We start from the raw sequence: 18543 nt of genomic DNA, 5'->3' as shown, positions 1-18543 counted from the left end.
AGAGAGAGACAGAGAGAGACAGAGAGAGAGAGGCAGAGTAAAATAAACGTGTTCAAGTGTTTTCATTAAATCAACTTGAAGAGTTAGTTGTAGAGATGAATAAGTTCTCAAAATTGAGATGAAAAACAGGAAAGAAAAAAAGGGAGTTTCAGAAAAATAAGTCCTGAGACAGAAGTGGGCCTTGATCTTAGAAGAAATGGATCCGAGACAAGCCAAAGCGAGGAGTGTGGAACGCACCTCTGGCTATCCGTATAAATATTAGTATGCCTTCTTCAAGGAGTTGTATGTAGTGATAGAGCGAGTGGCTGAAGAGAAATCCTTGACGGCTCCGGAAAGTTGTCGGCTGACCAACACATGCCTGTGCCCACATTCACCCTCCACGAAAATTATCCTGTGAGGAAGGGGGTTGGGCTTCCCCCATCCCTTAACTCCCAACATTCAGAGCGATACCAACAAGTGGGATCCATCAGCATAAACATTTGTTAGATGAAGAAAAAGAAAGAGGAAAGATAGAAGATAAAGAGAGAAAGGGATGGAGAAAAAAAAATCCAATTTTCCAAGCTAGTGATCAGAAGAGCACAGGCCACTGAGAAGGCCTGGAATTTCATCCCATGCTCCTTTGCTTCATATAAGGGGGAAATGGATGAAAATGAGTTTAAGGTCCAGTGTTGCTGACTTTAAACCTCACCTTGACCCCATTCTATTTGAACGACACTGTCTACATCTTTCATCTCATCTGTGACATGGGAATCATCACCAACACTTCACAAAGTCACAGTTAGTTTTATTGCACTAATATATATAAAGCTAATGAACAGCCCAAATGCGGTATTCGTTATTACTGTTGCTATTATACATACTCTACAAAAATTCAGAGAATTATTTTGATTCTGTTAAAAGTGTACATGAGTTGGATTTTTTACTCCATAAACAGATTCTCATACTTTCTTCCTAATTAGACTCTATCTGTCATGTCTGTAATTCCTGTGTAATTAAATTGAAATTAAATGTCAATTTACTTTAAATTATAGAGTAATTCTATGTATACATGCCACGCAATCTGCATTTTGTTAGAAGATGACAACCAAAAATATCCTGACAGTCCCTCTGTAATTACATAGTGATCTGATTAAGTTCAGCATGACAAACTACCTGCCAGGCCCCAAGGAAGGAAAAACAGCACACTGCGAGAGAGGGAGAGAGGTTAGGCTCAGAGGAGGGGGGCTCGCCTGAACTCAATAAGGACCTGCCACCCTCCAGGAGGCAGGATAGCTTGAGCTACTGATAATTCCCTTGCGGGTAGTAGATGCTGATTTTTTTTTTTTTACTTCAAAAAACAGTTTATTGGATATATCTTAACTTGAAAACTTCTTAAAGAATGCAGTTAATCCTTTAAGAGAAAAAGAAAGTCTTCACTAAAGAACAGTTAACTGCTGCAATTGCCCCTTAGACGTTTCTAACCTCACTGTTGGGATCAGGCTGGTGTCGAAGGACTTTGGTCTGCATATAGACAGTGAAGGTCAACTGGAGATTGCGTTTTTCCAGTAATAGACCTAATGGCGTCTAGCTCCTGGTTCCAATAATGTTTCAGTACTTGACAGCTCTTCCATTGATCATCAACAAACGTTATTGCTATGTCCATCCTACTTGAGTAGAAACCACAGTTACCAAACATGAGGCAAATGGGAGAAGAGGGAAGGGAGACAACTGGGTGGCAGAGGACACTGGACTGAGCCTGTTTCTGGCACATAGCAATGGGGCCACCAGAAATGGAAATGTCGCCATTCCTGCTTTTCCTCCGTCTCACCTCTTGGCGCCTTCCTTACTCAGGCCTGTTTGTAGCTGTGAGGAAGTCATGCTCTGGCAGGATTTGGGGGCAGAGGAGCCTCTTGCTTTCCAGTAACTGGAGGTCATTCAAGCTTTATCTACTGTTCCTTGGGGCTTCTCATACAGTCTGAAGGATCCGCCGTGCATGTCTTCAGAGAAGGTGGTAGGTCTTCTGAGCCAACAGCCCAGTCGTGAGTTGAGAGGAAAGAAGCCAGGTACTCTCCATCATGCCAGACACGTTTGAAAGATGCTGCAAAGAACATGAAATTCACCATCCTGAGTTTCAGAATGGGTCTTTCTCCACTCAGGTACAGCCCCTAAGTCAGTCATCAAACCTCTGTGAGCCTTAGTTCCCTTAGTGTGGGTTAGACTCCTAACTTCACATCGGGTTGTCAGGAGCACTAATTAGCCACTAAGGGCAAAAATATTTAAGATGAGGAAAGCTATGTCTAGTTCATAGCCACTGTCACCACCACCAGCTCAGCGGTGTCTGCCTGGCCCCCTCCCCCTTGCCCACTTCTCTTTAAATCAGAAGCTAACATGCATCTCTGGATTGGCTGCTGCAAGGCATTTGACCAGCTGCACACCCGCCCGCTGACCGGGGACATGGGCCATGGGCAATGGACCCTGATGCATGTGTCTGCGACAGTTTTAAGGTCACCCTGCTCGAAGCATGCTTCCCTTATGTTCTCAATAGTTCAGAATTTTGCATAACGGGCAGCACCTAAAAGTCAACATTTCCCTTTTCGTGCCTGCCAAATTCCCGGGAAAATGCTATAAAAATCCAACATTTCCTATGAAGACTAAATGTTAAAGCGGAACGGCTTCTTTGAAATAAGGCTACTGTTGCTCAAAATGCGAAGCCATCGGTCTTCTGCAATTGCGTTTTCTGTCTGTTGGGTCATTCTGGGTCTACAGAGGGTCCAAGTGTGTCTGTGGGACTCCAGCTCCACACACCATGAGCTTGGCTCTTCTTTCACTGCAGTTTTTAACACGCATGGTTCTCCTCATCCAGAAGGTCCACTCAGCTGCTCACAGCCCAGCCAAGCTGCATGTTCATCCCTGTCTTTACTCTTCCCCTTCTGTTGGAATTATCTGGACACCAGAAGTTAGAATGTGTGAGTATATTAATTACTTCTCTCCTTGCTATGACCAAATTCCAAACCAGAAGCTACTTAATGGTAAGGTTTATTTGGGGCCAGTTTGGGGGTATGGCCCCTCAGGGAAGGGATAGGGATGCCCTGGTGGCAGGAGCAGCTCCAGCTGTTGAAGCAGGAATACAAGGCTATAACAGCTGGAAATATCAGGAAGCAGAAAGGAGACAGGAAGCAGGCAGAGCTTCAAATCTCAAGGTTCACCCACAAGTTTTCTCACTAAGCCCCACCTCCCAAAGGTTCCCTCCATCCCCAAGACAATGTCACCAACTGGGGACCAAGTATTCCATAACATCAGTTTGTGGAGACATTTTACACTTTAAACCATAATAATAAGGTACATAAAGGGTTACAATGCAAAATAAGTTTTTTTATATCCATTAACTACAGACTTTCTTGTCTCAAATAATTTTCATGTCTTTCTCCATGCATGGATGTTCCATGCATATACAAGTATTATATATATGGTATGTTAATTGCATTAATATTTATATTTCTTTTTGCCACAAATTATACAGAACATATTTTTTTTCTAGAATTTGCTTCTGCTGTTTTCTATTTTCATTTTTTAATTTTAAACATTTTTGTGCTTTTGCTGTATAATATGTGTGAGTATGGGCACACACGCTATGACGTGTGTGACTATCAAAGAGCAAATTTTGAAAGTGAATTTCCCCTTTCACTGGGGCTTCTGGGATCAAACTCAAGCGATCAGGCTAACACAGTAACCTGCGATGTTACTCACTGAGCCATCTTGCTGGCTTCTGCTTTTATTTTGTATTTTATTTTAATTACTTAAACTTATGCTCTGTCTTTGTAGTCCAAGTTGGCTTCAACCTCACAAAAAATCCACCTGCCTCTGCCTCCTAAGTGTTGGAATTAAAGACAAGCACCACCATGCCCACTGTCATTTTTCTTTTTTCATTTTGTTTTGTTCTGTTCTGTTTTGTTTTGTTTTTCATGGCAGGGGTTCTCTGTATAGCCTTGGCTGTCCTAGAACTTGTTTCGTAGACCAGGCTGGCCACAAACTCATAGAAATCCACCTGCCTCTGTTTCCTGGGTGCTGAGATTAAAGGCACATGCCACCATGCCCAACCTAATTTTTTACTTTATTGCCAAGTGTCTTAGAAAACATTTCATATTCTGTACAACCACAGGAGGGATTCTATTTGTGCTGCCAATGGATTGGGTTTTTCTCTTATAAACAGGATGGATCTCGAGTAATGGAAGTGCTGCATTAATTCATAGGTTACTTTTATTTTATTTAAAATCCATTGCCTTCTGAAAGACGGGTGAATTCTGAAGTTACAGTTATAAAAGTTACATGAGTATTTAGGAAAAAGGTAATCCTCTTGAACATAATTGTCTGAAAGCCATTCAGCTCCCATTCCTGCCTGGGTCCTGGGGCATCAGCTGGTCTAACCCACAACTGGAAACACGATGCTCAGTCCACACTCTCCTCTTCCTCATCCACGGCCTCTGTCGTGGCCATGGCTACATGTCAGCACTGGGGAGGTTCCTCCCTATCACAGCTGGACAGCCTTTGCCAAGGCTCATCCCATACTCCAGGGATCCCCCTTTCACAGATTTTTGGATCGCTGGAGTTTTGTGCAAGATCAAACAACATAAGTGATGTAGATACATTATTCAGCAATACCACACAGATGCCCACAAGAGGATGCATATCCAGAAATAAAACAATCACACAAATTTTCAAATTTTCAAACATAGCTATAGCCAAACTGCCCTCTGAGATTCTGTCTATTTATGTCCATAACAGGATGTATAAATGACCGTTTCCCAACATGTCCCCTATCAGACACATATACTAGTTTAGGACATTTTCTTATCTTTATTAGTCTAGTGGGTTAAATAGTATTTTAAGCTAAGCATATCTACTGATGGATAATCATCATATTTAGTATGTTTAAAATCAATTCATAACTCTTTATGATCTGACTAGATTCTGTGTCTTTATTTGTTTCCTATTCTCGTTCTCAATGATTTGTGGGAGGTTGTATGTGAATCATAAATTACAATTTGCCATTTGTCTTCCTCCTCTGCTATTTGTCTCATCATGCAGAAAAAAAAGGGGTTTTTTTTATTGAGTTTTGGAAGTTTCTGAAATTAAAGGTTTTATATCACACTTAAAATTTCTTTATGCAATCGCAGATTATTATATATTAGGTCTTGTGTGGCACTGTATTAAATCTTAATAAATTAAAACATCATTTATGTATTTATTTCTATGGTGGCATTGTGGAGGTCAGACAACAAATTCAGGAAGTGACTTTTCTTCTTCCACCATACAGGTCTCCAGGACCAAAACCAGGGTCACTAGGCTTGACAGCATCTCACCGGCCCTTTATAGATCTTGTATTTTAAATGTCATAATTATTGACAAGTTTTCCTGGAAGGAGTTTTTGCGAAGCCCCACTTCCAAGCACAGGGTAGGTTTATTATTCAAAATGTCTGCTGTTTTCTGCCTTAGTCATGATCTAGTGCTGTGAGGAGACACCATGACCAAGGCAACATATAAAAGAAAGCATCTGATCGGGGCTGGCTTACAGTTTCAGAGGTCCATGACCATCATGGCAGGAAGCCTGGGAAGAGGCAGACAGGCATGGCACTGAAGAAATAGCTTAGAGCTTTTATCTCATTCACATAGCAGAGGGAGCAAGACTGGGCCAGTGCAGGCTTTTGGAACCTCAAAGCCCACCCCAGTGATACACCTTCTCCAACAAGGCCACACCTCCTAATCCTTCCTAAACAGTTCCACCAACCAGGAACCCAACATTCAAACATATGAGCCTACAGGGTCCACTCTCATTCAGACCACCATGCTCTTCCCTATACGTAGTGCATTCCTTCCTAAGTCCCAGCACCCACAGCACAGAGATGGATTCTACTGGGTGTATGCTCGGTCTTGGGACTGAGCGCAGGGCTGCATACAGGACAACCAGCAGATGCTTCCCTTTCCTGTGGAACCATTCATGGCCAGAAAGGCATGGCCATTGTCACCCCTCTGCTCACCATTGCCTCACAGGAAAAGGTCCTAAGAGACAGGTCACTGAGAACACAACGTTTGAAGCAAATTTGGAAATCATGTTATTCACGAGTTTGGAAATACGAATATCTTTAAAGCACAATAGCAAAACATTTTTTAACTGAATTTCACAAACCTCCTTTACTCTGGCAATTTTTAGGGCATGCTTCAGAAAGTCAGGATGCTGAGAATTAGGAAGCATTCACTCCTGAGGTTCAGATTGCTGGAGGGAGCGGACGAGTCAAAGTGAAAGGCTTTTCCACAAAAAGAATATTTTCAACAAATGCCTGAACCATCTCCTGCTCCGGAGAAGAGGCCTTAGGACTACTATTATATACTATTATATACGAACCTATTGGCACAGACCTCTCAAAAAACTAACGTCTCCCCTGTAGCCTGCTGTCCAACAGGCTCATCTGGAAAGTCAAGTTATTCAAGAAAAAAAAAAGGAATAAATTGATCAAAGAGGAAGCAGGAGAAAGCAGTATTTAAGTCTTTCTGAAATCGGTAAGTGGAAGACAGAAATCGCAAGTCTCTGACTTCCCAGTGTTCTTAGGATGTGGTCTATCCCATTCTTTGAGGAACTGGAATGCTACGTCAGGCCTGGCAAATCACTACATGACAGTAGGTAGTTGGCTGGACAGATGAGATGAGGTCATGAATGGACACGTGATCCAGATCGCCGCCAATGAGATACCATCCTGGAACTATTGCTTAAATTTTGAGGAAAGAGAAGCCTATTTTAGCTGGAATAGCACAGCTGAGAAGGAGCAGTTAAAGATAGACTGTGAAAGAAAGGGGGAACAGAACCTGTGTGGTACACTGGAATTAAATGGGTGCTAAAGATTTATTGTGAACCCCTCGATCTAGCTATGGCAGAAAACAGGTGAATACAATCACCTCTGAACCACTGTAGAAACTGACATATAATCTCACACTGGGTCCATAAATGCTAACAGGAGTTGGCTTATGGTCACTTCCAACTGATAAGAGTACAGATTTGCATCATGGAACTACATAAAGCAAAGAAAGGAAGAAGGAGAAATCTGGGAGATTTCCTATTGTGTTCCAAATCAATCACATCAACCACAAAACCAGAGAATCGGTGATGTTTTCTACCACCTAATTTAGCAACAATGAGGAGACCGCCATTGATCTTTGGTGTATGCTCTCCTACTTGAATCCCTTGCTAGCTTTCCTTTCCTGGAAATTCCAATGGCAGTGTCCCTACATTCACTCCACAAGGATGCAGACAATCTACATAAATAAGGCATTTTCTCAGAGTTAAATTAAATTCACAGTCAAGACTGAGGTCCAAGGATAAAATATCCATTTGCAGTGAAATTCTATGTCACACATTCTTGTCTTCGCAGGGCAGGCAATAGTGAAGACTTCAGGCTCATTGGGTCATTTGAAAAGACAAGTTAAGGAGGAATGCAGGGGTAATGAGATTCCCTTGGAAGAGATTTTTGTGTTGTAGTAGGAGCGGTGGGGCTGTGTCCCGCCACCCAGCCACCCGCATGGCTAGCTTTATACCCGAACTAATTACATGCTAACTGTATTCTTTTAAACATTGTTTGGCCCATTCGTTCCAGCCTCTTATTGGCTAGCTCTTACATATTAATCTAACCCATTTCTAATAATCTGTGTAGCCCACGAGGTGGCTTACCAGAGAAGATCTTAACCTGCGTCTGTCTGGAGTGGGAGAATCATGGCCACTCACTGATTCAGCTTCTTTCTCCCAGCATTCTGTTCTGTTTTCTCCGCCTACCTAAATTCTACCCTATAAGAGGCCAAGCAGTTTCTTTATTACTTAACCAATGAAACAACAGATAGAATGATGACCCACCTCCATCATTTTTGGAAAAGTGTCTGGACTCCACTTCTCTGCACAGTTATAAGGGAATCCTTATTTGTTAAAAATCGGCTCTGTTTTAATACATCAACAACAATAAATGCTCAATATCAATGGTTCTCAAATATGTTTGTTTATCAGAATCATCTGGAGAAAAGATATGTGCACAATTTCCAGACCTTTCCATCAACCTTCCTTCTAGCTGCAGGGTTAAAAGCCATTTTGTTTATGTATGGATCCATGTGTCTATGTGTGTCTAACTCTGTGTGTGTGTGTGTGTGGTGTTTGTGCATACATATTTTAAAGTACTGTATGCATGAATGGCCTTTATTTGTATCATTATCTTATTAAATTTTCACAATAACCCTATGGTGCAGGTACTTCTAGGCTATGGAATAGATGCAATTGCATACCTATTTTATAGATCAGAAATATAATGTTGACACATGCCTTTAATCACAGCACTCAGGAGGCAGAGGCAAGCAGACCATCAAGTTATTTTTGTTGCTACTTTGTAACTGTACTTTTACCATTGTTATGAATTGCAATGGAAATATTTTTGAAGACAGAGGTTTGCCAAAGGGGTTTCTGCCCAAGGTTGAGAACCGCTGTTACAGCCCACTGAGTTCAACTTGTGCTGCCCTTGTATTCCTTGGTGTGGAGCCATCCTCTGGAGCATCATTGAGGGTGACCACACCCCTAAAGAAAACAGAGTCTTCCCCACCCCCATGAACTATCAATAGCTCCTTTGCTCTGGGCAGGAGCTCTTGAGCCCTTCCCCTCCCTCTTCTCCCCAAGCTACAATATTGACTGGTGTGATCACGTGCACACAACCACAGCTGCTATGAGTTCATGAACACAGTGGCCTTGCTGTGTCTAGAAGATACTGTTATTCTCCACTGCTCCCTGACCTCGAGCTCTTACATTTTGCTGACATTCTTCTGGGACAGCCCTGAGACTTGGGGAAGAAGTGTGTGATATAGGCGTCCCACCTATTTCCTGAATTATGACCACTCGTGAGTTTCTACGTTTAAACCTCCATCTGCTGCACAAAGAAACATCTCGGCTATTGTCCAAGAGCTTCACAAAGGGGACAGGAATATGACTTTAGAGGGCAAGTTGATACAATGTCTGTGTAGCAAAATAATAAGAATAGGTTCAATCAGGAGCCTACAAGCTCCCCAACCATAGGTTTTTGGCCAGATTTGCAGATTTGCAGAATTAAGCATGTGTTACCCCTTGTGGAGTGAACCAACTATAAATCCAAGTAGAAAGTAGATGGCTATTCCCCTAAAATTCATGCCACTATTGCACCCAAAAAAGAATCCTGCTGTCCTAGTCATTAGCTTCCTGGGCAGAACCAGCTTCATGTCTCTACATCCTGTGACCGAGGTGTGTGGTGTCTTCAGCATTAGGGTCTTACTATCATAAGTTCTTGTACCCACAGCCACCTGAATTTTGGGGGAAAATGACAATAATATACATTGAAGAAAAAACAGCACATCTACATATATAGAATGAAACTTGATCCTTCTCTCTCATTTGCATTCAAATAATTGTAAATGGATAGAAGAACTCAATGTTGGAGCAGAAACTATGAAACTTCCATAAGATAGACTAGCGAGTATACTTTAGGTGATAGGCTCTGATAAGAACTTTCTGAGTAGGACCCTGTTCACCCACCTAGCCTGACAACCTGGATTGGATCCATGGGTTCCACATGAGGGAAGGAGAGAACTGACTTCCAGAAATTGTCCTCTGACTAACCCACTTGTGTATGCCCTGGCACAGGTGTGTGGACTCACTTGCACAGACACACAAATATACATGCATACTCACTAATTAATTAGTTAAATATGATAAGTTTTTTAAAAGTATTTGCCATCCTTAGCCATCATGGCAATGGGCACTAAAACTGCTTTGCAATTTCCTTTTGCCCAAGGCAGGATGGCTAAAATTAAGAAAACAGAAGATGCTTTCCAGCCGTGGGCCTCGGTCATGGCAACATGGCTAAGTGCATCAAGAAAGTTGGGATCTTGGGTAAACACAGGGCACACTATGGTGCCTCCCTCTGCAAAGTGGTGGCGAAAATCAAAATCAGCCAATACACCAAGCACACTTGTCTCTTTTGTGGCAAGACCGAGATGAAGAGATGGGCCCTGGGTATATGACCCTGTGGTTCCTGCATGGAAATAGTGGTGGGGCCTGAGCCACAGCCAAGTCCACTAACACCGTCAAGTCAGCTGTCAGAAGACTAAAGGAATTTCAAGATCAGTGGAAACATTACTGTTTGAGACATCCCTGAACTGCCAGGAATGGGCTAATTTATAGAAGGAAAGCAAGGAAGGAAGGGAAGGAGGAAGAGAGGGAGGGAGGGAGGAACGAACGAACGAACGATCGAACGAACAGAAGAGAGAGAAGCAGTGCTGGAGAAGATGTGGGGAAAGGGGAAATTTCATGCACTGTTGGTGGAAGCCCAAATTGGTTCAGTCACTATTGAAACCCATGTTTCAGATCCTAAAGAATCTAGAGATTTACGTGCCACATGACCAAGCTTTACCATTCCTGAGATTAGACTCAGAAAGGGACTTTGTTTCCTGCTCCAGAGGTCATGCTTATTGATGTTTATTTAGCCTCCCCCCTCTTTCTTGCAGTAGCTAGGACATGGAACCAGCGTACCTGTCCATCATTAGATGAATAAATAATGAAAATATGGCACCTGTACATAACGGAATTTGATCTAGTTGTAAAGAACAATGAAATTCACAGGCAAATGGACAGAAGTGGAAAACATACTGAGTGAGGTAATCCAAGCCCATAAAGACAAACACCACACATTCTCACTCATATATAGATCTTCGCATTGATTTAGATCTGTGTGTTCAACTAGGATTACCTGTGGATTCGAAGAAACTAGAAGGGAGCTGAAGGTGAGTGAAGAAAGAGCTCAAGGGAACAGAGATAATGGAAGTCGTGCTGTGGGGGCAAAGGAGAGAATGAAGGGAGGAAGGGTTAGAGAGGAAAGGGTTGGGAAGTGGGAAGGTACATCAGAGGAGGGACTGGGAAGGAGGGAAAACTAACACTAAAGATGGCAAAAAAAAAAAAAAATCCGTATGAAAACTTACTATTTCATAGCTGTGTGTGTGTTCACACAGAAGAATTTAACTGGAGATACTCTACAGAGGGCATGGTGTTCACACAAAAGCCATAGGTTGCCAAATAAAAAGCTCAGTGCCAGGTATGAGAGATCCATCTCCCTTCAAACTGTGGCCGTAGGTATCTTCCTGCTTCCGGTTTGCTTTACTGACTGGGACATGCACATGGGCACAGAGTGGTCACAGAAGCCTCGGGATGCCCCGAAGATTCTGGAAAACACAATTCTGCCCCGGTGTATTCTGTCTAAGCAGATCGTCAGCCTTCCAATACCTGCCCTCAGAATCTCTTACATCACTGAGAGCCTTCTGGAGCAGTCTCACGGGCATGCACTGTCACAGCATTGCCTGCCAGCATCCAGATGCTCACGCAGTGTCCTGTTGACCAGTACTGAAAAGCAAATGGGGAGGAAAAGAAAATCAATCTCTGATAATAGAACAGTGATGCTTGACTCTCTGGCTCGATCAATTTTTTTTTATTTATTTGTGTTAGGGATGGGGACCTGCCATGATGTCTTTCAAGGTGATACATGCACATGCACACACATGTGCGCGCGCGCGCACACACACACACACACACACACACACACACACACACACACTTCTGTTTGTCCTTTAACAACTCCTGATGGTGGAAGCTGAGTCAGCATATCTTACAGACACTTAGCAGGTTGGTTCTTGCCAGGTCTTTCTGTTTTATATTCACACTCACCCTAACCTATGGGAATAGCAAGCCTTTAGATTCTCTGAATAACAGAAGAGTGGCAGGACAGCCCCTTAGCCACTCTTTCTATTCACTCATTGAACTCTTGCTAGAGGTCAGTTCTTGTGTATATGTGTCACGTGACAGTTCGTCTCAGTTTACTTCCCGTCATCTAACTGAGGGCGAGGGATGACATAGGACCATTAAAACGCCACATTAATACCACAGACGGCACTGGAAGCTTGGGGACACTACAACATCATCAAATACTTAGGAGACAGGAGGGAGAGGTAAGAGTTGGTCTGAAAAACTTAAAAGATGGCTTGGGATAGCACTCAGTTTGTAGAAGGCTTTCCTACAACAAAGCCCAAGGTTTGAACATCAGCACTGTGTCAACCAGAGACAGAGGCTAAATCTGTAATCTCAGCCCTCTGGGCACAGAGGTAAAAGAACCAGAAATTCAAGGTCAGCCTTTGAGTTCAAAGCAAGCCTGAGATATATGAGACCCACCCTCAAATAATAATATTAAGAATGTACTTGTTATGTTTTTGTAAAGAACAAAAAGGAAATAAATTTGTCAAATTGAGAAGTCAAAGGGAGAAAATACTCCAGCTAAATGTTTTAAAGAGTATCATGTTGCTATGGTTAGTAGCACTTAGTAGGGCTAACACAAGCCACACACAGGGGCATGTCAGGAGTCAGTACTCTTAATGAAGCCGGTGGCTGAGCCTGGCAGGCCTCCATGGCACAATAAGGAACTGAATGCTACCTTACAAAGAGTTTTAAACAAGTCAGAGATGAACTCGGACACCTTGTGTGCTGTCAGTGTTACCTCTTCTCTCAGAGGTGGAAGCGAAACAAACACAAAAATTGGTTGTTCTGTGCCACAAGAAATTTCCTTGAGGCACAAAGACATATTTACCGACAGCAACATTTGCTAAATATTGGAAAGGACTTCTGAGAGAGGTTGGCGAGTCACCTCGGGAGGTCTTTAAGAATAGACCAAATTATAATTTGTCTTAGCAGCCTCGGATGTGATTATCCGTTAGGGCAAAGGAATTGACTCCGAGTCTTTTCTGGAATTACAGCTCCATTGTTCCCAGAACATCATGGTGCACAGAGCTGCGCATTGCTTAGCAATTTGTACTTGATCCTATGGTTGCAGATTGATTACAAGATTACAGAAGCAGGATGTTCACTGTAGAATTATGTGCAGAATGAATGCTGTGTGGATGGGAAGCAATCTGCGGATGATGGAGCAACCTGGCTTAAAAAATAGGTACATTTTCTTTTTACTGTGTCATAAGCCTGCGAGGTGACCTTGATGTAATTCTATTTTTTGCAGGGTTATCTGAACACGAGAGCAGGTACTATCAGGGCTGGACAGATACAATAATGATCTATAGTAGAGAACGGGGAACTCATCCTAGATGAACTCAGTATGTGGGGTGCTTTGCGTCATTGCTCAGGAAATTAGTTAAAGCTAGCTATTACTAAAGGTGCCCTCTGGGGCTATTAATAACACCCAGAAATGCCAAAGCTTCAGAGTTTAGAAAGTACATTCGAGTGTGCTTCCTTGGCTGCTCGTCTCCAAAACACTGAGGTAAGGTTTTCACAAATTAGAATGCTGAGGCCGGGAGCTGCAAGTACCTGCCCCCATCTATATGGTTGTGAGTTAGCATGGTCTCAATTTAGCCTCCCTAAAAACTGCTTCCTTTAAAGAGTTCATATAAACTCTCCAAAGGGAGAAGCGAGCATCTGAAGGGCTCAGGGAAAAAGAGGAAAGAAACCTATAAGCAAAGCAAAAGGATCCTATGTAAAATTGTCCCTAGAAATGGGAGCTTGGGGCATGGTCAGGATGAAGCACAGCTCTAACGTCAATTACCAGCTCTCAAATGCCTGCTCTGGTAAACAGTCTTCAAGCTAAGAAAAAGTCTCTCTCAAATGATGACAGCACATTAAGAGAGGTTAAAAACCAAAATGCAAACACAGTTAAGCAAACCTTGAATGACAATGCTGATGTCACATCATACTGACAATATAACACTGGCCTGATATTTGCATTAAACTACATGCAACGACTAATTTTTAAGACTAAAATACCATTGGCTGTAAAGAGATACACCCTTATCTTAGACCTACTAAGAAAGAAAAAAGTCACCATCAAGTAAACTGCAAAACATCTTTGATTGACATCACAAATCCACCAATGAGGAAAGGAGAAAAGAAGTCTACAGTTTAGAATGCATGAAGTACAGGCCAGTAGCATTAACTGGAAAGCTTGGGTGTAGCTCAGTAGTAGGATTGGTAGCTGAGGATACCTGCAGCCCTGGACTAGATCCTAGACACTGCAAATAATTATAATGGAAATAGTAGAATCTAAGGGCTGGAGAGATGGCTCAGCAGTGAAGAGCCTTGGATTGCTCTTCCAGAGGATCCAGATCCATTTCCCAGCACCCACAGGGCAGCTTACAGCTGTCTGTAACTCCAGTTCTAGGGGATCTGACACCCTCACACAGACATACATGCAAACCAAACACCAATGCACATAAAAATAAATATATGTGAAAAATAAATAACAATGGGATCTGGAAACAGTGAATCGGTGACTTCCTCTGAGCTGCACTGTGGAAACGCAGACACAACCCTGGGATTTAACTTTACACGGGAGCAGCATCCTTGGGGCCAAAAGGGAGAAAGTGGAGAGCTTCTGACTTACATCTACGAGACCATAATCATAAGGAGAAAAAAAACTTTATTTGGTGTAAAATATTCCAGGAACCGTGAAGTGTGGGGCTGAGCTTATTGAATGGTGTGAAGATAGCGAACTGACCAGTAGAAGGGAACAAACCAGTCAAACTTGCACAGGATCTCGGCCCAAGGAGAACCACGTGACCACAGCCATCAGGTGTTTTGGTGCTAAAAGCTAGCCTTCTGGAAAAGTTCCGTGCACTAAGTCCTAGCTGGAGGTTTTGTTGATCAAACAGAAGTATTTTTAAATGCAGTGAATCATGCTAAAGATGATGTTATGGTCTGTCATCATTAAAGTGCAGAGAAATGTTTTCTTGTTGCTGTGTTTTGTCTTTTGAAACAGAACCTCTCTATGTGACCCTGACTGTCCTGGAACTCTCTCTGTAGACCAGGCTGGCCTCAAACTCAAAGAGATCCACCTGTCTCTGCCTCCCAAGTGTTGGAAAAAAAGGTGTTTGTCACTAGATCTGGCTGAGAAATTTTTATTGCTTCAGAACTCAACCAACTCTGGGGTATTATTAGTCACTAAATTATTGCAAATACATATTAAGCCTGAGCAATCACATCTCATTTTAATTCAAATATTCACAATATTAGCATAGTTTATTTTTATTTGATCATCTGAATTTATTTCTCCAAGTTTCCCATTTATGCACTTGGCAGTTTCCTGTGAAATTATTGCTTTACTTCATTGGTTAGTAATAACTCTTTACATATCAATGATGGTATAGAATAGTTAAGTGGGTAGACAGAGATCCCTACCCGGAGTTTTTCCTTGATCTGTCTATTTTATGCTTTTGTTCTTCAGTATCATTTAGTCACATCATTTTTCCCAAACTGTTTTAAATTTTTAAACAATAATAGATGCTGGCTTTCATTATGACTTCTAAATTCTGTTATACTTTTTAAAAAAACTACCTCAAAATAATAAAGTATTAGCACTAGTGTCCTTATTATTCTGCTTTTTGTGTTTAGTTCTTTAATAAAATGTGTATTACATCTCTTATAATGTGGTATTTAATGTCTTGTTTTTATTGTTCATTTTGAACTGGGGATTGAACCAAGAAATTCTCATTTTTTTCTTGTTTTGTTTTTCGAGACAGGGTTTCTCTTTGTAGCCCTGACTGTCCAGAAACTTGCTCTGTAGACCAGGCTATGCTTGAACTCACAGAGATCTGCCTGCCCCTTCCTCTTGAGTGCTGGCATTGACAGCGGTGCACCACCATGAAAAACAGCCTTTCTCCCAAGGTGAATTGTTCTCATGGTGGAGGGGGTGTTATGGGGTATGATGTGTCCTGAGACGTTTTCTGTTTCCTAGAATCCAAGCTAATTCTAACAGAAAGGTTAACATCGTGAGTCAAAGTCCACACACACACACACACACACACACACACACACACACACACACACAATGAAGGCAGAGATGTGGGGCTTGTATCCCTCTTCTACTCACCTTGTGGGCCTGCGGGTAGATGCTTAACCAAAGCAGCTTCCAAGGGCACATTTCAATGAGAGCACCCCAGGACTGACTTAGGCCCCCCTCTCTTTAGGCAAAAAGTCACCACTCATGACGCTTGTACCTGTCTTATTACATATGACCTGAAACATTTACAATTTAGATTTTAAAAATTAATGCTGTCCACCAACTAATAATATAAATAAACCCATTCTATGTATTTATCTTGCTTCCAAATGTGTTTATAGTCTCTGCTATGACTTTGAAATCTATTACACTCAGGATTGTTTAATTTTCTCACATTTGATTGCACAGGGCAAATAATAATGATTATATAGTCTCTAGTGCAGAAGCCATTGACTTATTTTCTTTCTTCACTAAACAGAAACTTCAGAAGAAAGTAGAGTTAGCAAATGGCTCAGGGGGCAAAAGCGCTTGCTGTGGGGCTCACATCTCTAATCCAGTATTCCTACAGGCAGAAGGGGGACAGAAAGAAGAGAACATTCTGGAAGTTCATGAGTGTAGGGGCCCAACCTCAACAAAATAGAAGGAGAGAACCACCTTCTAAAAATTTTCCTCTGGTCGACACATACACACACACACACACACACACACACACACACACACACGTATGTATAAATGGAAAAACATGTGTATTAATAATATTAAGAAATCATTTTTAAAAATAAAGTGAAAACAACACCTACTTTCCCTAAACTCCATAGGCATATTTAGTATCTAATGTGATGGTTATTGCTTAAATCTGATAATATTGTTTTGCATATTTAGGAATTTCCCATCTCTTCCCATTTACTTGGAACTTCTACTGAGAATAGCTGCTAAACCGAGGCTCACTAATATATTACCCTTACATTTCTTGAATAATCCCATTTGATTACATTCCATTTATACAAATAACTGAATGCACCCTGCACTTTCTCACACCGGATAAACTCGACTTTGTATAATTTTAAGTGCATCTCTTAAGACATCAGACCCTGTAATCACGAAAAAGACTGCTCATATTTTCCTGTTTATTTCCTCTGCTCTGGCTGCGTTTAAGCTCCAGTTCTGCAGGCACTGTGGGAATTAACTCAGTTCACAGCTCCAGCTTGTTCCCAATCCAGGTTTGTAGTACTTCACTCTGCGCATGCTCAGCTCAGCCTCGCAGGATTCCCCTGGAGGGTTTTGTAGCTTTGGTTTCCATGTGAGTCCTTCATTTCTAGAGTTGTGGGTTGCAGCTTCTGGCTGTGTCTGCCACCAGCTTACTTCACACCTCAGCAAGGTTTTGTGTGAGTTTCTTTTCCGCAGTCTTATGTCTGAAAAGTGCCTTAAGCAATAAGCCTGGAAGATCCAAGACCTGACTTTTCCCAATCACTTGCACAAAGATGCCTTTAGCAGAGCCCATTGTCCAAATCTAAAAATAGCTGTTCCATATGATTTGTCCAGTTTTATTGCAGAAAGTTACGTCTGGTCCTTATTACTCTTTCAAGATGGAGGCAGAAATCTTGTTTCCTTTTGTTGTTGTTGTTGTTATTGTTGTTATTGATTTTATTGAGCTATACATTTTTCTCTGCTCCCCTCCCTTCCACTCCTCTCCCTTCCAACACTGTCCCATGGTCTCCATGCTCCCAATTTATTCAGGAGATCTTGTCTTTTACTACTCCCAAGTAGATTAGATCCATGTATGTCTCCCTTAGGGTCTTCTTTGCTGTCTAGGTTCTCTGGGATTGTGATTTTTAGGCTGGATTTCTTTGCTTTGTTTAATAACCACTTATGAGTGAGTCCATATGATAATTGTCTTTCTGGGTCTGGGTAACCTCACTCAATTGATGTTTTCTAGCTCTATCCATTTACCTGCAAATTTCAGGTGTCATTGTTTTTCTCTGCTGTATAGTACTCCATTGAGTAAATGTACTGCATTTTCCTTATCCATTTTTTAGTCGAGGAGCATTTAGGTTGTTTCCAGATTCTGGCTATGACAAACAATGTTGCTATGACCATAGGTGAGCACATGCCCTTCTGGTACAATTGAGCATCCTTTGGGTATATACCCAAAAGTGGTATTACTGGGTCCTGAGAAAGGTTGCTTCCTAATATTATGACATATCGCCATGTTGATATCCAAAGAGGCTGTACCAGCTTGCATTCCCACCAGCAATGCAGGAGTGTTCCCTTTACCCCACAACCTCTAAAGCATAATTTGTTATCAGTGTTTTTGATCTTGGCCATTCTTACAGGTGTAAGATAGAATCTCAAAGTTGTTTTGATTTTCATTTCTCTGATGGCTAAAGATATTGAGCATTTCCTTAAGTGTCTTTCAGCCATTTTATGTACTCCATTTTTTATTGGGTTATTTGTTCATTGCATGATTTAGTCTATTTGGTGTTCTGTAAGCTTCTTGTTTCTTCATAGGGATATCTTTCTTTAGGTTGGGAAAGTTTTCTTCTATGATTTTGTTAAATATATTTTCTGTGCTTTTGAGTTGAACTTCTCCTTCTTCTATACCTATTATTCCTAGGTTTGGTCTTTTCATGGTGTCCCCCATATTTCCTGGATATTTTGTGTTAAGCTTTTGTTGGATTTAATATTTTTCTTT

At 41.7% G+C, this 18543-nt stretch overlaps 1 pseudogene; it reads left to right on the top strand.

Annotated features, from left to right (window-relative positions):
- Positions 1-9888: 9888 nt before the first annotated feature.
- LOC106143982 lies at positions 9889-10187 on the top strand (annotated as a pseudogene).
- The last annotated feature ends 8356 nt before the right edge of the window (positions 10188-18543 follow it).

This window comes from Microtus ochrogaster, chromosome 18, assembly GCF_000317375.1.
Source record: "Microtus ochrogaster isolate Prairie Vole_2 chromosome 18, MicOch1.0, whole genome shotgun sequence".
In the NCBI taxonomy this organism is placed as follows: domain Eukaryota; kingdom Metazoa; phylum Chordata; class Mammalia; order Rodentia; family Cricetidae; genus Microtus; species Microtus ochrogaster.
This window is presented reverse-complemented; position numbering and strand designations above follow the sequence as displayed.